The sequence below is a fragment of the Somniosus microcephalus genome, chromosome 17, assembly GCF_052327205.1.
Source record: "Somniosus microcephalus isolate GS21.2 chromosome 17, FLI_Smic_1.0, whole genome shotgun sequence".
NCBI classification, from domain to species: domain Eukaryota; kingdom Metazoa; phylum Chordata; class Chondrichthyes; order Squaliformes; family Somniosidae; genus Somniosus; species Somniosus microcephalus.
In genome coordinates, this window is record NC_141003.1 from 661647 (window position 1) to 688282 (window position 26636).

Below are 26636 nucleotides of genomic sequence, written 5' to 3' on the forward strand. Positions count from 1 at the left end.
CATGCAGGTGCAGCAGGCGGTTAAGAAGGCAAATGGTATGTTGGCCTTCGTAGCAAGAGGGTTCGAGTATAGAAACAAGGGTGTCTTGCTGCAGTTGTACAGGGCCTTGGTGAGACCACACCTTGAGTATTGTGTGCAGTTTTGGTCGCCTTACCTGAGGAAGGACGTTCTTGCCATGGAAGGAGTGCAGCGAAGATTCACCAGGCTGATACCTGGGATGGCAGGAATGACGTATGAGGAGAGATTGTGTCGATTGGGCTTATACTCACTGGAGTTTAGAAGATTGAGAGGGGATCTCATCGAAACTTATAAAATTCTGTCAGGCCTGGACAGGCTAGATGCAGGAAGGATGTTTATGATGGCCGGGGAGTCCAGAACCAGGGGTCATAGGCTAAGGATAAGGGGTAAGCCATTTAGGACTGAAATGAGGAGGAATTTCTTCACCCAGAGAGTGGTGAACCTGTAGAATTCTCTGCCACAGAGGGCGGTGGAGGCCAGTTCATTAAATATATTCAAAAAAGAGTTGGATATATTTCTTAAGGCTAAAGGGATATGGGGAGAAGGCAGGGACAGGGTACTGAATTTGGATGATCAGCCATGATCTCATTGAATGGCGGAGCAGGCTCGAAGGGCCGAATGGCCTACTCTTGCTCCTACCTTCTATGTTTCTATGTAAAGGGGTGGTTCAAAGGAATTTCAGATGAGTGTAAAGTGAGAAAGTACAGTTCAGTCTATGACACCCACAAGCCGTGTACACAAATGGAACAAGCTTGGGATTTGATGTGGTAGAAGGCGAGTTAGATGAGAGCTGAAATAATCCAGAGTAAGAAACAGTCAGTAACAGAACACCAATTAGTCTCCTCTTATTATGGAGAAATCAAATATCACACACACTGTGTGTTTGAAACAAAGCTGATTTATTTAATATTGGTTCAGAATATTAATCTCAAGCCCAGTTATTCTAGCTATTAACATCAGCAGAAACAAAGCCCAATTGTCAGAGTGAACATGGTTCAGTCCTGGATGTGATTAACAGCAGAATCCAACCTCTTCAATCACTGGTGAACTCGCTGGTGTCTCAGCAAAGTGCATGACTGAGTGAATCCCTTCCCACACATGGAGTAGGTGAATGGCCTCTCCCCAGTGTGAGTGCATTGGTGGGTCAGCAGGTCGCTTGTGCTTTCAAAGCTCTTCTCACAGTCAGAACATCTAAATGGTCTTTTAACAGTGTGAACAAGTTGGTGTGTCAGAAGATGGGATGATTGAGTGAATCCCTTCCGACACATAGAGCTGATGAATGGCCTTTCCCCAGTGTGAACTCGCTGGTGTATCTGGAGATGGTATAACTGACTGAATCCCTTTCCACATTCAATACACGTGAACGGCCTCTCGCCAGAGTGAACTCCCTGGTGTATCAGGTGCTTGGATAACTCTGCAAATCCCTTCCCACACACGGAGCAGGGGAACGGTTTCTCCCCAGTGTGAACTCACTGGTGTCTATGGAGGCTGGATGACTGAGTGAATCCCTTCCCACATTCGATACACGTGAACGGCCTCTCCCCAGTGTGAACTCGCTGGTGTATCTGGAGCTTGGATAACTCTGCAAATCCCTTCCCACACACGGAGCAGGTGAGTGCCCCTCCCCGGTGTGAACTCGCTGGTGTATCTGGAGCTTGGATAACTCTGCAAATCCCTTCCCACACACGGAGCAGGTGAGCGGCCTCTCCCCGGTGTGTACTCGCTGGTGTATCTGGAGCTTGGATAACTCTGCAAATCCCTTCCCACACACGGAGCAGGTGAACGCCCTCTCCCCGGTGTGAGTGCGCTGATGCGTTTCCAGCTTGGATGGATAATTGAATCCCTCCCCACAGTCCCCACATTTCCAGGGTTTCTCTGTGGTGCGGGTGTCCTTGTGTCTCTCCAGGTAGGATGATCAGTTGAAGCCTCGTCCACACATGGAACACTCTCTCTCTCTCTGGCTCCCTTTCTCTCTCTCTCTCTATCTCGCTCTCTTTCTCTCTCTCGCTCCCTTTCTCTCTATCGCTCTTTCTCGCTCCCTTTCTCTCCCTCTCTCTTGCTCCCTTTCTCTCTCGCTCCCTTTCTCTCTCTCCCCACTGAACGGTACGATGTTTTTTCAGGCTGTGTAACTGGTTAAAGCGCTTTGAAATCTTTCCCCACAGAGAGAACAGACAAACATTCCTCCTTTCACATTCAAAGGCTGATGATAGCCAGGTCCTGATGAATGGAGTGACTGTTAGATCTTGATGTGATGTTTGGTTTGAGTTTCCCATCTGTAAATCCTCCCCTTCTAACAGCCTGCAAAAGGAGTTGATGGGCCTTCAATAACCACAAAACTAGAAGTTATAGACTTAAACAAGTTGGCTTTTAATCACTAAGATCAGAGCTAACATCTCAACACGCCGACTGGTTCACAGGAATGAGTCATACAGATCCTGGGATCTTTATGTAAGAGAAGTCAGGGGCGGAGCCAAGAGCCAAGACCCGGAACCTCCCAGGTTAGTCGGGAAAGAGGAAGTGAAACTATACACAGTGGGGGAGGGTAATATACATGCGTGCAAAACGAATACAGGATCAAGACAAACAGATTTCATTACAGGAGTTTACAAAAGTCATCACTGTAAGTACAGGATAGAAATTCAGAACAGACAATTCTAGTTTCTGCGGAACATTTTTTCCTCTCTTGTTTCCCCAAAGCTGTAAATCCCCATCCCACACACTCTCCCTCCTCCCTGTGCTGAAATCCAAACCCATCGCACCATCTCCAACATTTCTTTCCTCCACTCCTAGTTTTCCACCTCCCTCTACTCTGGTTGAGTTCAGTTCTACACCCACTGTGTGAGTGAGAATAAAATCAATGAGTCAATGAGTCAATGATTGTCTCTCCTGGTCACTGGGACCCTGAAGCCCCGCCCACTCACTGTTACTGTACCAAGATGGCCGCGCATGCGCCGTGCTGCAGGTGGAACCGGTCTGTCTTTCCTCCACGAAGATGGCGGCGCCTAACCTGGGCCTGTCACCGAGAAAAAGCCTCACCGCTGCCGTCCGGCAGATCACAGACCGGGCCACTGGATCTCATTTGAGCCTGAGGCCGTTCTCCAACTTTATAAACCCTGCGGCACGGCCTATTGGCACTTTATTAATCTCCCGACCCCGCTCCCGCCGACCTGCAGCTCCGCCCGGCGACCGCGTGAGGCTTTCTTTGTAAAGTCATTGAGGGACACTTGACCTGGGCCCACGGCCTGATTGACGGGAGCTTCCAACCAATAGGGAGTGAGTGGGGCGGGGCTGGAGGAGCGAGCCGGCAGCGGGTCCTCCAACCAATCCGGGAGCCCAAGGGGCGGGGCTTGCGGCACCCAGTGGACGGGACTGGAGGAGCGAGACGGCGGCGGGTCCTCCAACCAATCGGGGAGCCCGAGGGGCTGGACTAGCGGCACCCAGTGGGCAGGGCTGGAGGAGCGAGCCGGCGGCGGGTCCTCCAACCAATCGGGGAGCCTGAGGGGCGGGACTAGCGGCACCCAGTGGGCGGGGCTGGAGGAGTGAGCCGGCGGCGGGTCCTCCAACCAATCAGGGAGCCCGAGGGGCGGGACTAGCGCTGGCTGATTGTCTGTTCCGCAGGGCAGCGAGTTTCTCCAGTCCCTTGATGGGGGCCCGGGGAGGCTGTGGGCCTTTATTCCCCACATTGGGCACAAGGCTCTTTGTCTCACAACACACTGGCTCAGGTTTTACTGCAGACTTTTTAAATTCATCAATAAAAGCAGATAAACCCCGTGCTTCTGTGGAACAAACTTTTTAATATTTGGGAGTAAAAGTACAAGTTTTTTTCCCTCTGGGGAATTTATTATTAGTTTCAGGAAACAACAACAACCACTTGTATTTATAAAGCGCCTTTAATGTAGTAAAACATCCCAAGGCTCTTCACAGGAGCGTTATAAAACTAAATTTGACACCGAGCCACATAAGGAGCTATTCGGGCAGATGACCAAAAGCTTGGTCAAAGAAATAGGTTTTAAGAAGCATCTTAAAGGAGAGAGAGGTAGAGAGATGGAAAGGTTTAGGGAGGGAATTCCAGAGCTCAGGGCCCAGGCAACTGAAGGCACGGCCACCAATGCTGGAGCGATTAAAATCAGGGATGCACAAGAGGCCGGAATTAGAGGAGCGCAAATATCTCGGAGGTTGTAGAGGCTGGAAGAGATTACAGAGATAGGGAGGGCCGAGGCCATGGAGGGATTTGAAAACAAGGATGAGAAATTTAAGAATGAGACACTTGAGGAAAAGCAGTGAGTGGGGGAGGGTCAAGCCCTTATGGGACAGGGTTGCTAATTCTGTTCTGTGACAGTTACTGGGACAGACTGTATCTCCCCTCTCCTCCACACAGGGATTTGTGGTAGATAAAGGGACAGTGATTACATAGAAACATAGAAGATAGGAGCAGGAGTAGACCATTCGGCCCTTGAGCCTGCTCCGCCATTCAACGAGATCATGGCTGATCATCCAAACTCAGTACCCTGTCCCTGCTTTCTCCCCATATCCCTTGATCCCTTTAGCCTGAAGAAATATATCGAACTCCTTCTTGAATATATTTAATCAAATGACCTCAACTGCCTTCTGTGGTAGAGAATTCCACAGGTTCACCACTCTCTGGGTGAAGAAATTCCTCCTCCTCTCAGACCTAAATGGCTTACCCCTTATCCTTAGACTGTGACCCCTGGTTCTGGACTCCCCCACCATCGGGAACATCCTTCCTGCATCTAGTCTGTCTAGTCCTGTTAGAATTTTATAAGTTTCAATGAGATCCCCTCTCATTCTTCTAAACTCCAGCGAGTATAAGCTCAGTTGACCCAATCTCTCCTCATACGTCATTCCTTCCATCCCAGGCATCAGCCTGGTGAATTCTTCTTGTTCTGCGAGATTGTAATTAAAGGGACACTACTCTGAGATGACTACGAATCTTTAGTGTCGCCAGCCTTTCTAAAACATGTTCCTTTCTTTGAGGATCTGTATGAACTCGCTGGTGACTCAGCAGGTTGGATGAACTCTGAAACCTCTTTGCACAGTCAGAACATTTAAAGGGTCTCTCATCGGTTCTGGGACAGGAGGGATCTGGTTAACAGTGATCACAATATCATTAGGTTTAAAGTAGTTATGGAAAGGGACAAAGAAGAATCAATGGTGAAAATACCCAGCTGGAAGAGAGCCAATTTCAGTGATTTGAGAAGGGATCGAGCACAGGTGGACTGGAAACAAAGATTGTCCAGGAAAACAGTGAATGACCAATGGCAGGTCTTCAAGGCTGAGATAGTTCGGGTACAAACCAAACATATTCCCATAAGGAGGGAAGATGGGCCATCCAAAGCTAGAGCTCCTGATGACAAAGGACATTGAGGTTAGAATAAAACAGAAAAAGGAGGTTTACGACAAATGTCAGGTACAGAATACAGTCAAAAATCAGGAGAATACAGAGAGTGCGGGGGAAATTGAAACAGGATATAAGGGCAAAGAGAGAATATGAGAAAAGATTAGCGGGTAACATAAAAGAGAACCCAAAAATCTTCTATAAACATATGAAAAGTAAAAGGATAGTTAAAGGAATGGTAGGGCCGATTAGGGACCAAATAGGAGCTCATCATACAGAGGCAGAGGGCATGGCTGAGGTACTGAATGAGTAATTAGCATCTGTCTCCACAAAAGAAGAGGATGAAGTTCATGTCGCAGTAGAGGAGAGGGGAGTAGAGAAATTGGATAAAAATGGATAGAAAGGAGGTGCTAAATAGGTTGTCATCACTCAAAGTTAACAAGTCACCCAGTCCAGGTGGATGCATCCTAGATTGCAGAGGGAAGCTAGGGTGGAGATAGCAGAAGCTCCGACCACAATCTTCCAATCTCCCTCAGATATATGGGAGTGGTGACAGAGGACTGGAGGATTGCAAATGTTACACCCTGTTTAAAAAAAGGGAGAGGAATAAACAGGCCAATCAGTCTAATGTCAGTGTGGGTGAACGACTAGAGACCATTGTCAAGGACAAAATTAATTCTCACTTGGAGAAGCATGGGTTAATAAGGGACAGCCAGTATGGATTTGTTAAAGGTAAATCGTGTCTGATTAACCTGATTGAGTTCTCTGATGAAGTAACAGAGGGTTGATGAAGGTAGTGCAGCAGATGTTGTATATATGGACTTTCAAAAGACATTTGATAAAGTACCACGTAAGAGACTTACTCTGAAAATAGAAGCAGAGGGAATTAAAGGGCTGATGGTAATTTGGGTATATAATTGGCTAAGGGAGAGGAGGCAGTGAGCAGTGCTGAGGTATGTTTTTCTGACTGGAGGGAGGTATGCAGTGGGCTCCCCCAGGGGTCGGAATTAGGACCATTGCTTTTCTTGTTAGATATAAATGACCTGGACTTGGGTACAGGTGAACAATTTCAAAGTTTACGGATGATACTATTTACTATGTTGCCAAGTTTTGTGAGTGTAGTAGTAGCAGACTTCAGAAGGACAGAGACAGACTGTGAAATGAGCAGACACAAGGCAGATGACATTAAATGAGGATAAGTGTGAAGTGATGCACTTTGGGAGAAACAACAGGGAGAGGCCGTATAATCTAAATGGGACTATTTTGAGGGGGTGCAAGAGCAGAGGGACCTGGGGGTCCATATTCACAAGTCTTTGAAAGTGCCACGGTAAGTTGGTGAGGCGGTTCAGGAAGCGTATGGGATACTTGGCTTTGTAAATAGGGCCATTGAATACAAAAACAAGGAAGTTACACTAAACCTTTACAAATCACTAGTTAGGAACATAGGACAGGAGGAGGCCATTCAGCCCCTCGAGCCTGTTCCGCCATTCAATGAGATCATGGCTGATCTGCAACCTAACTCCATACACCCGCCTTTGGCCCATATCCCTTAATACCTTTGGTTAACAAAAACCTATCAATCTCAGATTTAAAATTAACAATTGATCGAGCATCAATTGTTGTTTGCGGAAGAGAGTTCCAAACTTCTACCACCCTTTGTGTAGAAGTGTTTCCTAATTTCACTCCTGAAAGGTCTGGCTCTAATTTTTAGACTCTGCCCGCAGTCCTAGAATCCCCAACCAGCGGAAATAGTTTCTCTCTATCTACCCTATCTGTTCCCCTTAATATCCTGAAAACTTCGATCAGATCACCCCTTAACTATCTAAATTCCAGGGAATACAACCCTAATTTGTGTAATCTCTCCTTGTAACTTAACCCTTGAAGTCCGGGTATCATTCTGGTAAACCTATGCTGCACTCCCTCCAAGGCCAATATATCCTTCCTAAGATGTGGTGCCCAGAACTGCTCACAGTGCTCCAGGTGTGGTCTAACCAGGGTTTTGTACAGCTGCAGGGTTTTGGCCTCAGCTGGAGTCTTGTGTACAGTTCTGGGCACCACACTTTAGGAAGGATGTCAAGGCCTTGGAGAGGGTGCAGAGGAGGTTGACCAGGATGGTACCAGGGATGAGGGACTTCAGTTATGTGGAGAAATTGGAGAAGCTGGGATTGTTCCCCTTAGAGCAGAAAAAGTTAAGAGGAGACCTAATAGAGGTGTTCAAAATGATGAGGGTGAAGTGGATTTTTAGTGAAGGGTAACATAGGTGCCCTTCAGGACTTAAGGGGTTAATAGTGTAGCTTGCACACAGGATGACAGCGGAGACCGAAGCACCAGCCATGAACTGGGGAAGTAAAACCACATGGGGAACAACAGATAAGGTCGTAAAGATCATGTGACAATCAGCAATTGTGCATGCGTGCTTCAAGCCAATTAAAACAATGTAACGAATTGTACATGTGGGCTTCAAGCCAATTAGAACAATGTCATGAGCTGTGCACGAGATATCCACGGCTTTTGTAAACTTAAATAATAGAAATTGAAGTCAATCAAGGAGACAGCCAGGAACGAGCTAAAGGAGCTCTAGCTGTACTCCCTGATCAGCCTTTAGCTACCTCCGTGGACTGTTTGTATTGTACTGTTGAATAGTTTTGTGTTTTAAATAAACTGCTTGGCTCTTTACAGACTAGTGTGCGGGCTTAATTATTTAATTTCGCCACAACATTTGGCGTAGTCGGCAGGATATGTCGGAATGTAGACGGACAACGGCCACGAGGACACAAGGGGGTGAGTAGATTTGAGACACCACCTGGAAAAATTACCAGATCCAGGTGGTCACCCATCTGTCTGCGGAACGAGTATCCAAATCGTGACGAGTCTATAAAGCGGTAAAACGGCGGACGCGTTTGGACGTGTAGTGAGTATAATCTTGATATATTACGCGTAAACATTAGACAAAGTATTGGAAGAGACATTGTCATTGCGATAAAGGCCAGTCAGAGTGAAAGGGAAATGCACGAGTGTTGACATCGAGTCTTTTACTACGTATATTATTGTGTAAATACATTTTGGGATAGGATTTAAGTCGCGTGGAGAGGCCGAATGGACATAAACGCAAGTAGAAGTTGTATGTAAAGCCGGGGAAGGTCAGACCACAAAATGGCGTCAGGGAAAGTATTAGACTGGGGTGTGGAAGGAACCCGTACTAGATTCTATGCAGAGGACCGGAAGGGCTTAATCGACAAAATGTTAAGAGACAGATGGGATCCTAGTCAGGACCCCATCATTCAAAAGACTTGGTGGCAAAAAGAGAAAACTAAACATACCCAAAAGGCCGGTGTAATAATAGTACAACAGCTTTTACAATGTACCCCCTTAAACTGAAACCAAAAATAGAGGAATTAAAAGCAGCCAGAGCAGAAATATAAAACAACTGAGAGAAATTCAGGAGAGTCAGAGTGAAAGGGAGCTCTTTGGTCCCCGATCATGTACACCTACCGCTCCACCACCTCCTCCGTATAATAAAACAGAGGAAGGAGATGATGCTGATAGTGAGGAGGGAGAAGGCCTTGCCGTTGCACCTTTGACAGTGACACAAGAAGCACAGGCAGCAAATAAATGGGCAGTTTTGATCACCGGGGTTGGGGGATCTGCCAAAAGAATGCATTTAAGTGAAGTAATATTATTGGAGGTGGCAGGGATTCTAACCCCTGCACAATTTTATATTTGTCCCAATAAGGAGGGTACTGTTGTATCTGTGTGTTAATGAAGACCCGGAAAGCAGGAGTTGATTTAACAAGTGTTTACTGAACAAAATCTGGAGGTGAACTAAACTATACAAGACGCTATACAGGCTTATATACCCGAGTGGTCACTACCGGTACTACAGTACACAGGGGCCTCAAAAAAACATAGTTCCTCTTAAAGGTACATACACCACAATTCATCCCCTTTTAGATAAATAGTACATAATTTTAAGTAATCATTAATTAACATTTTTACAAGAACAATAATCTACACATTTGCTGAAGTTAATCAATTACAAATTCAGTCTCTCTGGAGGCTTCCTGACTCGGTCCAGATAACGCCTCGGTGGTGTAGTAGGTTTCGGTGGTGTAGTAGGTTCTTTTGGCAAGGTCGATTCAGCTTGAATGCCAGTGTCGGGTTCATCTGGTTCCAGTATCACCGGATCGGAGGTAGATACTATGGGTATCTCTGCTTCATCATTAGGCGTATAGAGTTGTGGTGTAGGTTGTCCCTTTTCGGATGACTCTATGATCTGGTCAGCATGGCGCCTTATTATGCTTTCTCCAATGTCCATGGTATACATCAGCGGTCCTAGTCGTGTGCAAATAGTTCCAGGCTGCCATTTCTCGGTACGGTAGTCCCGGGCCAAAACTTGTTGACCTATCTGGAAGGTTCTAGTTGGCCTTTCATTCATGCCTTGAAATTGTCAGTTCTCTACGTCCCTTCTGATGTTTGGCTTGATCAAATCCAGCCGGCATCTTAGTCTTCTATTGAAAAACATCATGGCGGGGGTTTGGTTTGTAACCACATGTGTTGCATTCCTGTACGCAAACAAGAAGTTATCTACCTTATGTTGTAGATTTATGTCTTCATTACCCATGGCCTTTATGGCCTTCTTGAAGGTCTGGACAAACCTTTCAGCTAATCCATTGGTGGCGGGATGGTATGGGGCGGACGTGTAGTGCTTAACCCCATTGTTTTTTCAGAACTTCCTGAATTCTTCGGATACAAATTGCGGTCCATTATCAGAACAGATCTGTTCAGGCAGCCCATTCCTGGCGAATATGGTCCTTAATACTGTGATGGTTTTTTCCGCGGTGGTGGAGGACATCTTTATTACCTCCAGCCACTTGGAGTGTGCATCAACCATGATTAAGTACATTGAGTCCATAAATGGACCAGCAAAGTCGATATGCACCTTTGCCAGGGAGATGAGGGCCACTCCCATGGATGTAGAGGGGCTTGTGGTGGGGCGTTTTGGACCTTCTGGCATCCTATACAGCTCTTGCTCATTTCTTCGATGTCTCCATCGATACCTGGCCACCACACAAATGCTCTGGCTAAGTTCTTCATTTTCACTCCACCCAGATACCCCTCGTGAAGCTCCTTTAGCACTTTATCCTGGAGTTTGGGTGGAATCACCACTCTGGATCCACACATCAAGGTTCCTCGGCACACTGACAGCTGTTCTCTTCTTTGCGAGAATGCTGGTAACAGTGGTTCGCCATGTGCTGGCCATCCCTTCACCGTTAAATCGTAGACTCGTGAGAGAGTCGGGTCATTTCTCATTTCCTTTTCAATGGTAGAATTTGTCACTGGTAGACATTCAACTATGGTCGAGTGGAACATCTCCACTGGGTCCACTGTAGGTGCCTCTTCTACCGTTGGCAATGGTAGGTGCGATAAACCATCAGCATTCCCATGCTGTTTTGTTCCTTTGTATTCTATGTCATATTGGTGTGCCCCTAGGAAAAGGGACCACCTCTGTAGCCTTTGCGCTGTCATAATGGGAACGCCCTTTTTAGGGTTGAATATGGAGATGAGGGGTTGATGGTCAGTCAACAAGGTAAATTTTTGTCCGTGTATGTAATGGTTGAATTTCTTCACCCCCCACACCAGGCTGAGTGCCTCCCTGTCGATCTGGGCATAGTTATGCTCAGCTGAGTTCAATGAGCGTGACACAAAAGCTATCAGCCGCTCCGAGCCATCAGGGAATTTATGCGATAATACCGCTCCCACGCTGTAAGGGGATGCATCGCACGCCAGTCTGATTGACAGTGATGGGTTGTAATGAGCCAACACTTCCTTGGACGTGATCAAGCCTTTGCATTTATGGAAGGCACGTTTACAGTCTTCGCTCCATTTCCAAATTACTCCCATTTGTAGCAGTGCATTAAGAGGGTGCAGAACCGTTGACAAGTTCGGTAAAAATTTATGATAGTAATTTATTAATCCCAGGAACGACCTTAATTGTGAGACATTTTCAGGCGCTGGGGCTTTTACGACCGCTTCAATTTTTTCAGGTGATTTATGCAACCCTTCTTCTTTAATGACATGGCCACAATATGATATTTGTTTCTGGAAAAATTCGCACATTGCTCGTAGGCCCCGTTCTCTCAGCCTCGTGAGCACCTGCTCCAAATTGGCAAGGTGCTCGTTGTCATTTTCTCCTGTTACAAGGATGTCGCCTAGGTAGCATTGAGTCCCTGGAATCCCTTGCAGTACTTGCTCCATAGCTCTTTGCCAGATAGCTGGAGCTGATGCTACTCCGAAAACTAGCCGACTGTACTGGTACAGGCCTTTGTGTGTGTTTATCGTGAGATACTTTTTAGAGATCTCCTCAACCTCCAACTGTAGATATGCCTGTGCCAAGTCAATTTTGGTGAAACGTTTCCCTCCGGATAGTGAGGCAAAAATATCTTCTATCCTCGGAAGAGGATACTGTACCGTATGAAGAACCGGGTTTACAGTCACCTTGAAGTCCCCACAGATGCGAATTTTTCTCTGTTCTTCAGGTTTATCATTATTCAACGTTTTCTTCATGACCGGGACGATGGGTGTTGCCCACTCGCTCCAATCTACCTTGGATAACACGCCTGCTTTTTCCAAATTCTTCAGCTCTGCCTCGACTGCTGGACGAATTGCGTATGGCACTGGCCTTGCCTTAAAAAACTTGGGAATTGCCGCATCTTCTACTTTTGTTGAGGTGGTGGCGCTTTTCAGGGTTCCTAGTTCCTGTTGAAACACTTCTTTGGCGTTAGCCAAGATTTCTTTTAATCGTCCAGGGATGATGTCATCATCATTTTTTTTCTTACTGGTCACCGTCAGTGCCTGAATGGAGTGCCAGTCGAAACATATCTTTCTGATCCATTCACGTCCCAACAATGGTGGACCACCATCTTGCAGAACGTATAAATACAACTTCTGTATTTCCTTGCCGTTGTATACAACAGGCACTCTTATTTTCCCTCTGGGGTATACTTTCTGCCCCGTATATGTCTTCAAGATAATGGATGTGTCTTTCAAAGGTATATGCGGAAATAGCCGCTCGTAATCCCGTCGACTTATGACGGTCAGAGCTGATCCTGTATCTAGCTCCATTTTAACTGGGGACCCTGCTATTGTGAGGGTAACCCAAATGGTCTGGTAATCTTCTTTGGCAATTACATTATGTAATTTGAGACAGCTTAGTCTCTTGTTTCCGGAGTCGCTATCGCTCTTCTGGTCTTCGGAGCTACTGTCCGTCATCATTTGTACCTTCCTGTACTTTTCCTTATTGACCTTTTTACTGTCAGTGGATTTTTTTCCAGATCGGCATACACGTGCAATGTGTCCCATCTTTCCGCATTGCCTGCATGCTTTGTCCTTGAACCAGCAGTCCCTCTGGTCATGGGTGGATCTGCCGCAGCGATAACATCTCTCGAAACCCCGTGTCATTTCACGGGTGCCGAAGTCCTGTGGCTTTTGCTGTATCTCTGCAGCTCCTCTTGCTGCTGCTTCGTATGATACAGCCACACTGAAAGCCTTGTCCAGTGTCAAATCTTTCTCAGAAAGTAATCTTTTCTGTGTTCCTTCACTTAGGAGAACACAGACGAATTTGTGTCGTAGAGAATCTGCCAGTCCTGCCCCGAATTGGCAGTGCTTAGACAGCTTCCGTAATTCGGTGAGGTAGTCAGCGTTACTTTCATTCTTGTGCTGATTCCTCCTAAAGAATTTGAATCGTTCTGCTATCAGCAGCGGTGTTGGGTTTAAGTGCTCCTGTAGGGTATCAACAATCTCCTTAAAATTCTTGTCCATCGGTTTGGCTGGAGTGATCAAGTTTTGTAATAGCCCGTATGTCCTTGCGCCCATCAGATTTAGAAGTACCGATGCCTTTTTATCATCCGCTACTTTATTCGCCTTGCAATATACCTCCACTCTTTCCACATATGTGGTCCAATCCTCTATATCACTATTGAAAGCAGTAATATTGCCAGTCTTAGGCATCCTGAAAATCAAAAATGGCGCCTCCCGCGCTTTCTCTTCTTCCCTGTCAAGTCAAGATGGCGCCTCCCGCGCTTTCCGCCGCTGCTGCCCATGCTGTTCTCCGCGGTTTTTAATTACATATATATTTTTAAACAGTTTCTCCGTCACTCCGTCGGACTCTCTGGGACTTTCCCCTCCCTTTGCTTGGTCCGAACGCTGACCTGCTTTGCAGCGCCGGCCGTGTCCTGAGTGCCCCACCCTCTGTCTCTGTTTGCTTCTGCCTTACGACTCGCTGACCGGCCCCACTGCAGAGCTACCCGATCGAGCCGCAGCCCGCCGCCCAGGAAGGATTAGTGCAGTACCTGCCACCAGCCCATTTAGCTGGTGAAACCACAGGTTTTTTTTCTTCGACCTGAGTTTGGGTAAGTGTGAGAGTTCTTTAATTGTTATTTCTCTTTAAATCATTCTTGATAAGATTACTTGAGCAGTTTAAGTAAAGGGGAAAAGTTAAGTATTTGGGATTCTGTTGGTTTAAGAGTAAACAAGGTTACACTGCAGTAGGAGTAAATTGGCACAGCAGGCAGTGAAAACCAGTTTTCTAACCAATCAGCAGGGGTGACTCATTTGGCTGTAAACAAACAAACAGTATAAAAAGACCAGTCCTAGTGCAAGCAAGCACTGAGTGCGAGGTCAGCAGAGAGTGCTGTGAGTTAGGGTAAGTGGGGTGTTAGGTGCTCTTTTCAAACTTTAACTCTGTGGGTTGTAGTTAATAAGGCCTTTCTGGTGCAGAGTGACTGTTGGTAAACCATTTAACTGGTGCAACTAGAGGGATTGATTTAATTTAAATCCAATTAATTAAAGGGGATACTAGCATCTAAAATCGGGCAGAGGGTGTCCATAACTAACAATAAAACATTTAATTAATTACATAGAATGGAGCAGGTGATGTGCTACTGTTGCGAGATGTGGGAGCTGGTGAACCCCATTGAGGCTCACGGTGATTACGTCTGTGACAAGTGTCTGCTGCTACAGGAACTCCAGCTCCAACTTCAGACACTGCGACACATCAGGGAGGGGGAGAAGTACCTGGACTCTGTGTATCAGGAGGTGGTCACACCTATGAAGTTAAGTAATTCAGATGTAGCCCATGGTCAGGGACAGGACAGTGTGACTACGAGTGAGGCAGGTACGGGGATCCAGGAGGTAGAGCTGGAGGAGCCGCAGCCCTTGCTCTTAACCAACAGGTTCAAGGTTCTTACTCCCTGTGGGGACAGGAGCAGGGACTGCAGGGAGGATGAGCAACCTGGCCACAGCACCATGGAACGGGGGGCCATTCAAGAGGGAGGAGTAAATAGAAATGTTGTAGTGGTAGGGGATAGTATTATTAGGGGGATAGATAGAGATCTCTGCAGCCAAGAGCGAGAGTCCCGAAGGCTGTGTTGCCTACCCGGTGCCAGGGTTAAGGACATCTCCTCTGGGCTGGAAAGAAACTTGCAGTGGGAGGGGGTGGATCCAGTTGTCGTGGTCCATGTTGGTACAAACGACGTAGATAGGACTAGGAAGCCGGTTCTGTTAAAGGAGTATGAGCAGCTAGGGGTCAAATTAAAAAACAGAACCTTGAAATAAAGAGTAGATTGCCTTTCAAAAGCTAGGCTTTATTAACCTTAAAAAACCAGCAAGTACATGTTGAGCACCCAGTCTCAACCAAACTGTAGAGAACTGAATTTAAGATGGCCACCACAGGTCACATGGAATCAACTAACCAATAAGTTTACAGCATATATCTCAAGGCAGGAAAACAGGCAACCAATTACAATGCTTCTTATAAAACAAGAATAATCACCACATTCACCCCTCCTTTTAAAATTTACTTCAACCGAGGTAGCCTTTACAGTTTACAATTAGTTATTTATGACTAGAGCAATACACGTATAATGCCTTCAACAATTTTAAAATTTTACGATTAAATTATTAATTATTTTAAAAGTCCATTTTTAATCGGTCGACCGGATATCTTGTTCGTGTCGACCTTCTTCGCCTTGGTGGAGTTCCTTGCCCTCCCACACCAGGAGACACAGAAATATCTTCTGCAGGGAGGCTATCAATATCCCGATTATCAACGGTTTCCGGATTGGAAGTCCCATTAGAAGGTAGACTGGGAGGGTCATGAACATCCATCGGGGGCAGACTAAGAGAATTGTAAGTGTCTGCAATAGGATTGGAAATGTTCGTAGTATCTGTGACGACATCAACATTATCTGAATTATGGCTATTGTTAATGTCTTCAGGAGAGGGCTGGCCACCACAAGGAGCTAAGTCTTTAACTGAAACCGTACTTTCTTTCCCATCTTGGAATCGAATGTGAGCATATTGGGAATTTGCCTCCAATAGCTCCACCTCCTCCACTAAAGGATCATACTTTGACAGTCTAACATGGCGTCGGAGCAGCACAGGTCCCTGCATAGTAAGCCATGAAGGTACCGAATATCCCGTAGTGGATCTCCGCGGATAGTTGAAGAGCCTTTCATGGGGGGTCACATTAGTAGCCGTTGAAAGCAATGATCTAATGGAATGCAGGGCATCAGGCAGTACCATTTCCCACTGTGTATTCTTAAGGTTCTGGGATGTCAAAGCCAACATAACTGCCTTCCAGATCACCCCATTGTATCGTTCGCACTGTCCATTACCCTGGGGATTATACGGGGTAGTTCTGCTAGAAGAAATTCCCCGACTCTGGAGGTATTCCTTCAACTGGGAAGACATAAAAGAACTTCCCTGATCCGAATGGATATATGCAGGCATCCCAAAGATGACAAAAAGTTGAGTCAGACATTTAATAACTGTAGCAGCTGATACATCTGCACAAGGAAAAGCAAAAGGGAACCTTGAAAACTCATCCACAACAGTAAATATATATCGATTCTGAGTCGTTGAAGGAAGAGGCCCCTTAAAATCAACGCTCAGGCGTTCAAAGGGAGAAGTAGCCTTTATAAGATGAGCTCGTTGAGGCTTAATAAATTGAAATAAAGAGTAGATTGCCTTTCAAAAGCGAGGCTTCATTAACCTTAAAAAACCAGCAAGTACATGTTGAGCACCCAGTCTCAACCAAACTGTAGAGAATTGAATTTAAGATGGCCACCACAGGTCACATGGAATCAACTAACCAATAAGTTTACAGCATATATCTCAAGGCAGGAAAACAGGCAACCAATTACAATGCTTCTTATAAAACAAGAATAATCACCACAAACCTCAAGGGTAATAATCTCTGGATTATTACCTGAGCCACGAGCGAATTTGGCTAGGACAAATAAAATTAGAGAGCTAAATGCGTGGCTCAAAGACTGGTGTGGGAGAAATGGGTTTTGCTTCCTGGGACACTGGCACCAGTACTGGGGCAGGAGGGAGCTGTTCTGTTGGGACGGGCTTCACTTGGCCAGTGCTGGGACTAGAGTCCTGGCAGATCATATAACTAGGGCTGTAGAGAGGGCTTTAAACTAACTAGTGGCGGGGGGAGGTTCCTGGAGAGCAAATAATAAAAATGACAACAGAGAAGGTAGCAGTGGGGAAATTAAAAACCAGCGCATGTCAGGAAGGGGCAGAAGGTATGGAGTAAAAGGTAAAGTAATAAAAAGGGCAAAAGCAGGAACTAAGTGTCACAAAACATACTTGAAAGTTCTCTATCTGAATGCACGTAGCATTCGTAACAAAGTAGACGAGTTAATGGCACAAATAACTACATATGGGTATGATCTTGTGGCCATTACAGAAACATGGCTGCAGGGTGACAATGCCTGGGAATTAAACATACCAGGTTATTTAACGATCAGGAAGGACAGGCAGGAAGGAAGGGGAGGTGGGGTGGCTATGTTAATAAAGAAAGGAATCACTGTAATACAGAGAAATGATATTGGGTCAAAAGATCAGGATAATGAAACAGTTTGGGTGGAGATAAGGAATAATAAGGGGGAAAAAACACTAGTGGGTGTAGTCTATAGGCCTCCGAACAGTTGCAACTCTGTTGGACGGAGTATCAATCAGGAAATAGTTGAGGCTTGTAATAAGGGAACATCTATAATTATGGGGGATTTTAACTATCATATTAATTGGACAAATCAAATTGGGCAGGGCTGCCTTGAGGATGAGTTCATTGAGTGTATTAGGGATGGGTTTCTTGAGCAGTATGTAGCTGAACCGACCAGGGGGCAAGCAACCTTAGATCTGCTCCTGTGTAACGAGACAGGATTAATTAAAAATGTCCTAGAAAAGGATCCCCTTGGAATGAGTGACCATAACATGGTTGAATTCCATATTCAATTAGAGGGTGAGAAGGTTGGATCTCAAACAAGCGTGCTAAGCTTGAATAAAGGAGACTATGAAGGTATGAGAGTGGAATTGAGTAGAGTGGATTGGGAAAATAGATTAAAGGGTAAGACGATACATGATCAGTGGTGTACATTTAAGGAGTTATTTTACAACTTCCAAAAAAAATATATTCCACTGAGAAGAAAAGGGTGTAAAAGAAAAGACAGCCATCCATGGCTAAGTAAAGAAATTAAGGATAGTATTCGACTAAAAACAAGGGCATATAAGGTAGCCAAATCTAGTGGGAGGATAGAGGATTGGGAAAACTTTAAAAGACAGCAAAAAATAACAAAAAGATTGATTAAGAAAGGGAAGATAGATTATGAAAGTAAATTAGCAAAAAATATAAAAACAGATAGTAAGAGTTTTTATAGTTATATAAAAAGAAAAAGGGTGGCTAAAGTAAATGTTGGTCCCTTAGAGGATGAGACAGGGAAATTAATGGTGGGAAATATGGAGATGGCAAAAACACTGAATGAATATTTTGTATCAGTCTTTACAGTAGAGGACACTAAGAATATCCCAACACTGCACAAACAGGGGGCTACAGGGGGGGAGGAGCTAAACACGATCAAAATCACTAAGGAAGTGGTACTCGGTAAAATAATAGCACTCAAGGCAGATAAATCACCTGGACCGGATGGCTTACATCCTAGGGTCTTGAGGGAAGTGGCGGTAGGGATTGTGGATGCATTGGTAATAATTTTCCAAAACTACCTGGACTCGGCAAAGGTCCCGGCAGACTGGAAAGCTGCTAATGTAACACCCTTATTTAAAAAGGGCAGTAGACAGAAGGCTGGAAACTATAGACCTAACATCTGTGGTAGGTAAAATTTTGGAGTCCATTATTAAGGAGACAGTAACAGGACATTTGGATAATCATAATTTAATAGGACAAAGTCAGCATGGTTTTATGAAGGGGAAGTCGTTTGACAAATTTGCTGGAGTTCTTTGAGGAAGTAACATATAGGGTGTATAAAGGGGAACCAGTGAACGTAGTGTATTTAGACTTCCAAAAGGCATTTGACAAGGTGCCACACAAAAGATTATTGCTTAAGATAAAAAATCACGGGATTGGGGGTAATATTCTGGCATGGATAGAGGATTGGCTATCTAACAGAAGGCAGAGAGTTGGGATAAATGGTTCATTCTCAGACTGGCAATCAGTAACTAGTGGTGTTCCGCAGGGGTCAGTGCTGGGCCCCAACTCTTTACAATCTATATTGACGATTTGGAGGAGGGGACCGAGTGCAACATATCAAAGTTTGCAGATGATACTAAGATGGGAGGGAAAGTAGTGAGTGAGGACATAAAAAACCTGCAAGGGGACATAGACAGGCTAAGTAAGTGGGCAGAGATTTGGCAGATGGAATACAATACTGGAAAGTGTGAGGTTATGCACTTTGGCAGGAAAAATCGCAGAGCAAGTTATTATCTTAATGGCAAGAAACTGGAAAGTACTGAAGTACAAAGGGATCTGGGGGTCCTGGTGCACGAAACTCAAAAGGTTAGTATGCAGGTGCAGCAAGTGATTAAGAAGGCCAATGGAATGTTGGCTTTCATTGCTAGGGGGATAGAATATAAAAATAGGGAGGTATTGCTTCAGTTGTACAAGGTATTGGTGAGACCGCACCTGGAATACTGCGTACAGTTTTGGTGTCCATACTTCAGAAGACATACTTGCGCTCGAGTCAGTACAAAGAAGGTTCACTCGGTTAATCCCGGGGATGAGGGGATGGACGTATGAGGAGAGGTTGAGTAGATTGGGACTCTACTCATTGGAGTGCAGAAGAATGAGAGGCGATCTTATTGAAACATATAAGATTGTGAAGGGGTTGGATCGGGTGGATGCGGGGAGGATGTTCCCGATGATGGGTGAAACTAGAACTAGGGGGCATAGTCTTAGAATAAGGGGCTGCTCTTTCAAAACTGAGATGAGGAGGAACTACTTCACTCAGAGGGTGGTAGGTCCATGGAATATGCTGCCCCAAAAAGCTATAGAAGCAACATCATTACATAAATTTAAAACAGAAATAGACAGTTTCCTAGAATTAAAGGGAATTAAGGGTTACGGGGAGCGGGCAGGAATTTGGACATGAGTCTAGGTTCGGATCGGTCATGGCCCTGTGGGTAGCGGAGCGGGCCCAGGGGCTGTGTAGCCTGATCCTGCTCCTAGTTCATGTGTCTAATTCTGTTAGATTCAGGAGATGGTTCTGTGATAGTAGATTGGCGGTTAGGATCAGATCAGCCATGATCTTATTGAATGGTGGAGTAGGCTCGAGGGGCCGATTGGCCTACTCCTGCTCCTATTTCTTATGTTCTTCTGTTCTTCTGACCTTCGTCTGAAGAATCGATCTCCTTGAGGTGCTGCCGAATTGCAGGTAAGTTCGTTTCTACCTCGTCGCCACTGTTGTATCCGTGTGTTAATGAAGACCCGGAAAGCAGGAGTTGATTTAACAAGTGTTTACTGAACAAAGTCTGGAGGTGAACTAAACTATACAAGACGCTATACAGGCTTATATACCCGAGTGGTCACTACCAGTACTACAGTACACAGGGGCCTCAAAAAAACATAGTTCCTCTTAAAGGTACATACACCACAGGTACAATATTAGGAATCGACATTCTCGAACAATTGGGAGCGTTAATCGATCCACAGGGCTTGGTGGAGGGGCAAACCAAAGATAAAGAGGGAAAAGGGGGAATGGTAATCTTAGCTTGTTACCAGAAACAATGTAAGGAATTGAAACAGAAGGGAGAGATAAAGAAGGAAAAAGATCGAATTTGCAGGCGAACCAATCTGAAAACTCAGCAAAGGAGGGAAAAAAGGGATTTGGAAAGCCAGGAAAAGCTGCTGAGTCACCGATTTAAAAAGAAAAAAAGTGAAACTTAAAGCTTTACCAACATGGAAGTTAACATCTGTGCCCAGACAAATAAAACACAAGATTTGCTGAGTGAAAGGAACCTTAAAAATATGCTGGAATTTCAGTTTGTATGAGAATGTGTGTTAAAGTGTGAAACTTTCCCTGACTATGAATGTTTAAGAATTACAGTATTTCTTTTGTCTGAAAGTCTGTCTTTAAAAGAAAGATTCTGTCATGTTTGTTTTAGCTCCACTCACTTCTCTGTGTTAAAAAAGCATTTAAGCCTTTTGTCGTCTTGGATTTTGGAAGTTTTAAGAATGTGCGAATAAGATTGTGCCCCCAGAATTGATTTAAAAAACTTTGAACTAATTTAAGTTAAGCTGGTGAGTAAAAACTGAAGACCAACAGAAATACTGCGTACAGTTTTGGTGTCCATACTTAAGAAAAGACATACTTGCTCTCGAGGCAGTACAAAGAAGGTTCACTCGGTTAATCCCGGGGATGAGGGGGGGGGACATATGAGGAGAGGTTGAGTAGATTGGGACTCTACTCATTGGAGTTCAGAAGAATGAGAGGCGATCTTATTGAAACATATAAGATTGTGAAGGGCTTGATCAGGTGGATGCGGTGAGGATGTTCCCAATGATGGGTGAAGCTAGAACTAGGGGCATAATCTTAGATTAAGGGGCTGCTCTTTTAAAACTGAGATGAGGAGAAACTTCTTCACTCAGAGGGTGGTAGGTCTGTGGAATTTGCTGCCCCAGAGAGCTGTGGAAGCTACATCATTAAATAAATTTAAAACAGAAATAGACAGTTTCCTAGAAGTAAAGGGGTTACGGGGAGTGGGCAGGAAATCGGACATGAGTCTAGGTTCGGAATGGTCATGGCCCTGTGGGTGGCGGAGCGGGCCCAGGGGCCGTGTAGCCTGGTCCTGCTCCTACTTCTTGTGTTCTAATTCTGTGTTAGATTTCAGGAGATGGTTCTATTCACAGGGATTAGTGGAGACCTCGGGAACAGGCTGCCAGCTAGGAGTCCTTCAAGAGTAAATTGGGCCTGTTCCTGGCTGGGCTGGAGATCACCTTTTACAGAAGGTAAGTACTGCAGGAAATACAGGGACAGAGTGATCTCCTGGACGAGTTTCGATCGCCTAGATGGGTCGGAGAGGAATTTCCCAGATTTTTTCTCCCAAATTGACCATTGGGTTTTTTATCTGGTTTTTCGCCTCTCCTGGGAGATCACATGGGTTCGGGTGGGATGGAGAGCGGAAGTAGATTTGAGGTTAGGATCAGATCAGCCATGGTCTTATTGAATGGCGGAGCAGGCTCGAGGGGCCGATTGACCTACTCCTGCTCCTATTTCTTATGTTCTTAAAGTTTGTTTAACAAAAGATTAAGTTTCAGTCTAAGATTTAACCTTGGAGTCGCGGTTGCTATGGTGAACTCTTCCAAAGCAGTTTGGTTTGATTTGTTTAAATGTGAAAAATTAATTTTTCTCGTTATATTCAATGTTTTTACAGTATTTTGGAAAGATATCTGAAGGACAATAATACGACGTAATTTACTGTTTTCTGCAAGAATGTGCTATTTTGTTTTGTTTTATCTGTTCACTGTTTTACAAAAGATAAGCTTCAGCCTTGAAGTTACAGTTGCCAATGTGCTTGGAAGAAAATTGTTTCTTTGTTAATGTGGCTTCTTGCTTTGTTTTCCAAGTTAGTTTAAAAGAAATTGATCTGGATTAAATTGGAGTTATGAGGTTAATTAATCGACTAAAACCAGAGTTCCATTGTGGCCATGGTGAAATTCTGGTTGGTGTAAATTGGTGTAGTCCGAATTGAATAAGATAACTCTGCTCCGCAAGAACATCCAATAGTGACAGGTCCCTCTACAATATTTAATTGACTACGGTACTGGGAGCCCTACAGAATGCGGGACTAAAGGTAAACCCTAGAAAGGTACAGGTAGGGAAGGACAAAGTAATCTACCTAGGATACATAATAACACAAGGGAAGAGACAAATGCCTGAAGACAGATGGGAGGGGCACTAGGACCAAGAGGAAAGCTAGAAGGAAGGGACCACGCCAGAGAGGGGAGGGGTCAAGCAGGTACTAGGGCTATTTAATTATTGCCAGAACTTTATCCCAGAATATGCAGAAATGGCCCAGCCTATACAAGATCTGATCAAAGGGGGGAAACCATCCCAGGAGCTGGTGGACTGGGGCCCCGACCATGAAACAGCTATTGATCAGTGGTGATACGTGTGCATGTGTGGATATGAATGGTGTGGGACGATGGAAACACTGGTCCCAACTGAAACGAATCTAACACACCCCATTCGGCGGCCTATATCGAATTAACAGAATGAAGGAACTATGCGGAAGACTTGTGATCCTAATACTTTGCAGAGCAACCCCCATGAAAAAAAAAACAGAAGCGACGCATCTCAACAGGGGGGCGAGTAAAGTTCAAACCCAGCATGGCCGTGGAAGGACACTACCGAGTCCAAACATCTGAATACCGGGATGACATCCTCTCCCCGATACATGGCCAATGGGGTCAGGAGGAGAAGACAGACATGGGGAAATGGATAATCTGTACGGGCGGACATTCTTAGAGACACAGTCAGAAAGCTGCTGCAGGGGCAGGCAGACACAAAGGAGCTGTGCAGGAAGGTGATGGGGCAGCAGGGAGCTTAGCCAAAGGGATTATAGTCCTGGAGGGCCATGCTGCCACCATTAATCGCCTAATCGATCGAGAATTTGATTCTGAAAGAACGGAGGTCCAAAGGGATCTCTGCCATGCTTACGGGGGATGGATGGTTGAACCTCGACCAAATACACCGAGGCGAAGTCCCAGATTGGATAAACAGTACCCACCTGTTCCACCTAGCACAACACCCAGGGTCGCTAGACGCATGCACCTTGAAGGGAATGACTCGGGTCTTTCCCGTGACAGGTGCGTGCACAGACTCACATTCGGCCCTGGTGAGAATGGTCCTAATGATTCCGGTGATGGCAAGGGGAGAATCGGGACCATATCTCCAGGTTGAGGTAGAGAACTTGGGACTCATCCGGGGCGAGGACTACATGCGGTACTACCCTATGGGATCAAACGGAACAGAACCATGAGAGGGGTCTCATAAACAGGGTGCCGCAGGGTAGGAAGCCTAACTATATGTCCACATCCAGTAGGCTGGGGAAGTGAGGATGGGTGCGGATTCAACCAATCGGTTGTGCCCTTGAAATAAGCCCATCAGAGTGCGAACGCACATACTCAGCCTACCGCGGAAAGGGGGAATACTGCGTAGTCACAAATCAGTGAACATATGGCTATGATGGTCTGGAATGTAACATTACTAATCCTAATTTCTGTTTGACCCCGAGGCTACCGGTCACGATCGGACAAGCGCGAATGACATACATATATGTGCAGCAAACCACTATCCTGAATGTAACAGATGATTTGAAATATGATTTGTACCAGTAGGAGAGTGAATAGGCTGCACCAATACCCCAGCTGCCCAAGAATAAGAGATACCACGTTCTCAAGAAGGAGCTGCGCCAGCTGGGCAAGGACATTGAGACAGACCTTCGCTACATTCCGTGGTATATGAAGGCGTGGAATTGGGGACTAAATGTTAATATCCACCCGTGGATACGTATCATATCACACATATTGGTGGCAACACAATTAGTCTTAGTTCTTGGTTATGCTTTCATGTTTTGCTCATCCTGCAGAAGACGCCACACCCAGCAGATAGTAAAGGTACTTGAGGAAAGGAAGCATCTGATGAGAAGTGGAATTTAACCGCTGACATCACGAACATATTCCTCCCTAACCCATCGGCTGATCACCAAACAGGGGGCGGGACAAATTGGCATAACTTAGTTTAGTGTGGTCTCATGGGCTGGGGTAGCCAAGGACCAAAGGGGGGTCCGATGTGGATTTTTAGTGAAGGGTAACATAGGTGCCCTTCAGGACTTAAGGGGTTAACAGTGCAGCTTGCACACAGGATGAGAGCGGAGACAGAAGCACCAGCCAGGAACTAGGGAAGTAAAAGCACTTGGGGAACAACAGATCAGATCGTAAAGATCATGTGACAATCAACAATTGTGCATGCGTGCTTCAAGCCAATTAAAACAATGTAACGAATTGTGCATGTGGGCTTTAAGCCAATTAGAACAATGTGCGCGAGGTATCCACGGCTTTTGTACACTTAAATAATAGAAATTGAAGTCAATCGAGGAGACAGCGAGGAATGAGCTAAAGGAGCTCTAGCTGTACTCCCTGATCAGCCTTTAGTTACCTCCGCGGACTGTTTGTATTGTACTGTTGAATTGTTTTGTGTTTTAAATAAACTGCTTGGCTCTTTACCATTTACAGTGTGCAGACTTAATTATTTAATTTCGCCACAACAGAGTGGTTTTGATCGAGCAAGTAGGGAGAAACTGTTCACTCTGGCAAGTGGGTCGGTAACCAAAGGTCACAGATTTAAAATAGTTGCTAAAAGAACTAGAGGGGAAATGAGAATTGTTTTCACACAGAGGGTTGGTAAGATCTGGAATGCACCATCTGAAAGGATGCTGGAATCAGGTTCCACAGGAACTTTCAAACGGTAATTGGACGAGTCCTTGAAGAGGACTAGTTTGCAGAGTTCTGGGGATAAAGCTGGGGTTTGGGACTAAATTGGACAGCTCTTTCAAAGAGCCGGCACAGACACGATGGGCCGAATCACCTCCTTCTGTGCTGTTAGATTCTATGATCAGTGTGAAGACGCTGGTGTCCCTTAAGGCTCTTCGAGCTTTTAAAGCTCTTCCCACAGTCAGAACATTCAAAGGGTCTCTCATCAGTGTGAGCTCGCTGGTGTCCCTTCAGATCCTGGGGGCTTTTAAAGCTCTTCTCACAGTTAGGACACTGAAATGGTCTCTCATCAGTGTGAGCTCGCTGGTGTCCCTTCAGTTCTTCAGAACTTTTAAAGCTCTTCTCACAGTTAGGACACTGAAATGGTCTCTCATCAGTGTGAACTCGCTGGTGTCGCTTCAGTTCCTGGGGGCTTTTAAAGCTCTTCTCACAGTTAGAACACGGAAATGGTCTCTCATCAGTGTGAACTCGCTGGTGTCCCTTCAGATCCTGGGGGCTTTTAAAGCTCTTCTCACAGTTAGGACACTGAAATGGTCTCTCATCAGTGTGAACTCGCTGGTGTCCCTTCAGTTCCTCGGAGCTTTTAAAGCTCTTCTCACAGTTAGGACACTGAAATGGTCTCTCATCAGTGTGAACTCGCTGGTGTCCCTTCAGTTCCTCGGAGCTTTTAAAGCTCTTCTCACAGTTAGGACACTGAAACGGTCTCTCATCGGTGTGAACTTGCTGGTGTCCCTGCAGCTCCCTGGAGCTTTTAAAGCTCTTCCCACAGTTAGGACACTGAAATGGTCTCTCATCAGTGTGAACTCGCTGGTGTGTTTGCAGGTGGGTTGAACAAACAAATCCCTTTCCACACACGGAGCATGTGAATGGTCTCTCCCCAGTGTGTAAGTTTTGGTGTCTCTTCAGCTCCCAAGAGCTTTTAAAGCTCTTCCCACAGTCAGAACACTGAAATGGTCTCTCCCCAGTGTGAACTCGCTGGTGTCGCTTCAGTTCCCCGGGGCTTTTAAAGCTCTTCCCACAGTCAGAACATTGAAATGGTCTCTCCTCAGTGTGGACAAGTTGGTGTTGCTTTAGTTCCCCGGGGCTTTTAAAGCTCTTCCCACAGTCAGAACATTGAAATGGTCTCTCATCAGTGTGAACTCGCTGGTGTGTTTGCAGGTGGGTTGAACAAACAAATCCCTTTCCACACACGGAGCAGGTGAACGAACTGTCCCTGGTGTGACTGCGCCGTTGAACTTCCAATGCAGATGGGGAACTGAATCCCTTCCCGCCGTCCCCACCTTTACCCGGTTTCTCCCCGGTGTGACGGTGCACGTGTCTCGCCAGGTCAGGCGATCGGCTGAATCCGCGTCCACACACCGAACACATGTGCAGTTCGTCCTCGCTGCGATCACTGCTTTCTCCTTCCAT

At 45.6% G+C, this 26636-nt stretch overlaps 1 pseudogene; it reads right to left on the reverse strand.

Annotated features, from left to right (window-relative positions):
• Positions 1 to 797: 797 nt before the first annotated feature.
• On the reverse strand, positions 798 to 26636 carry LOC147105430 (uncharacterized; annotated as a pseudogene).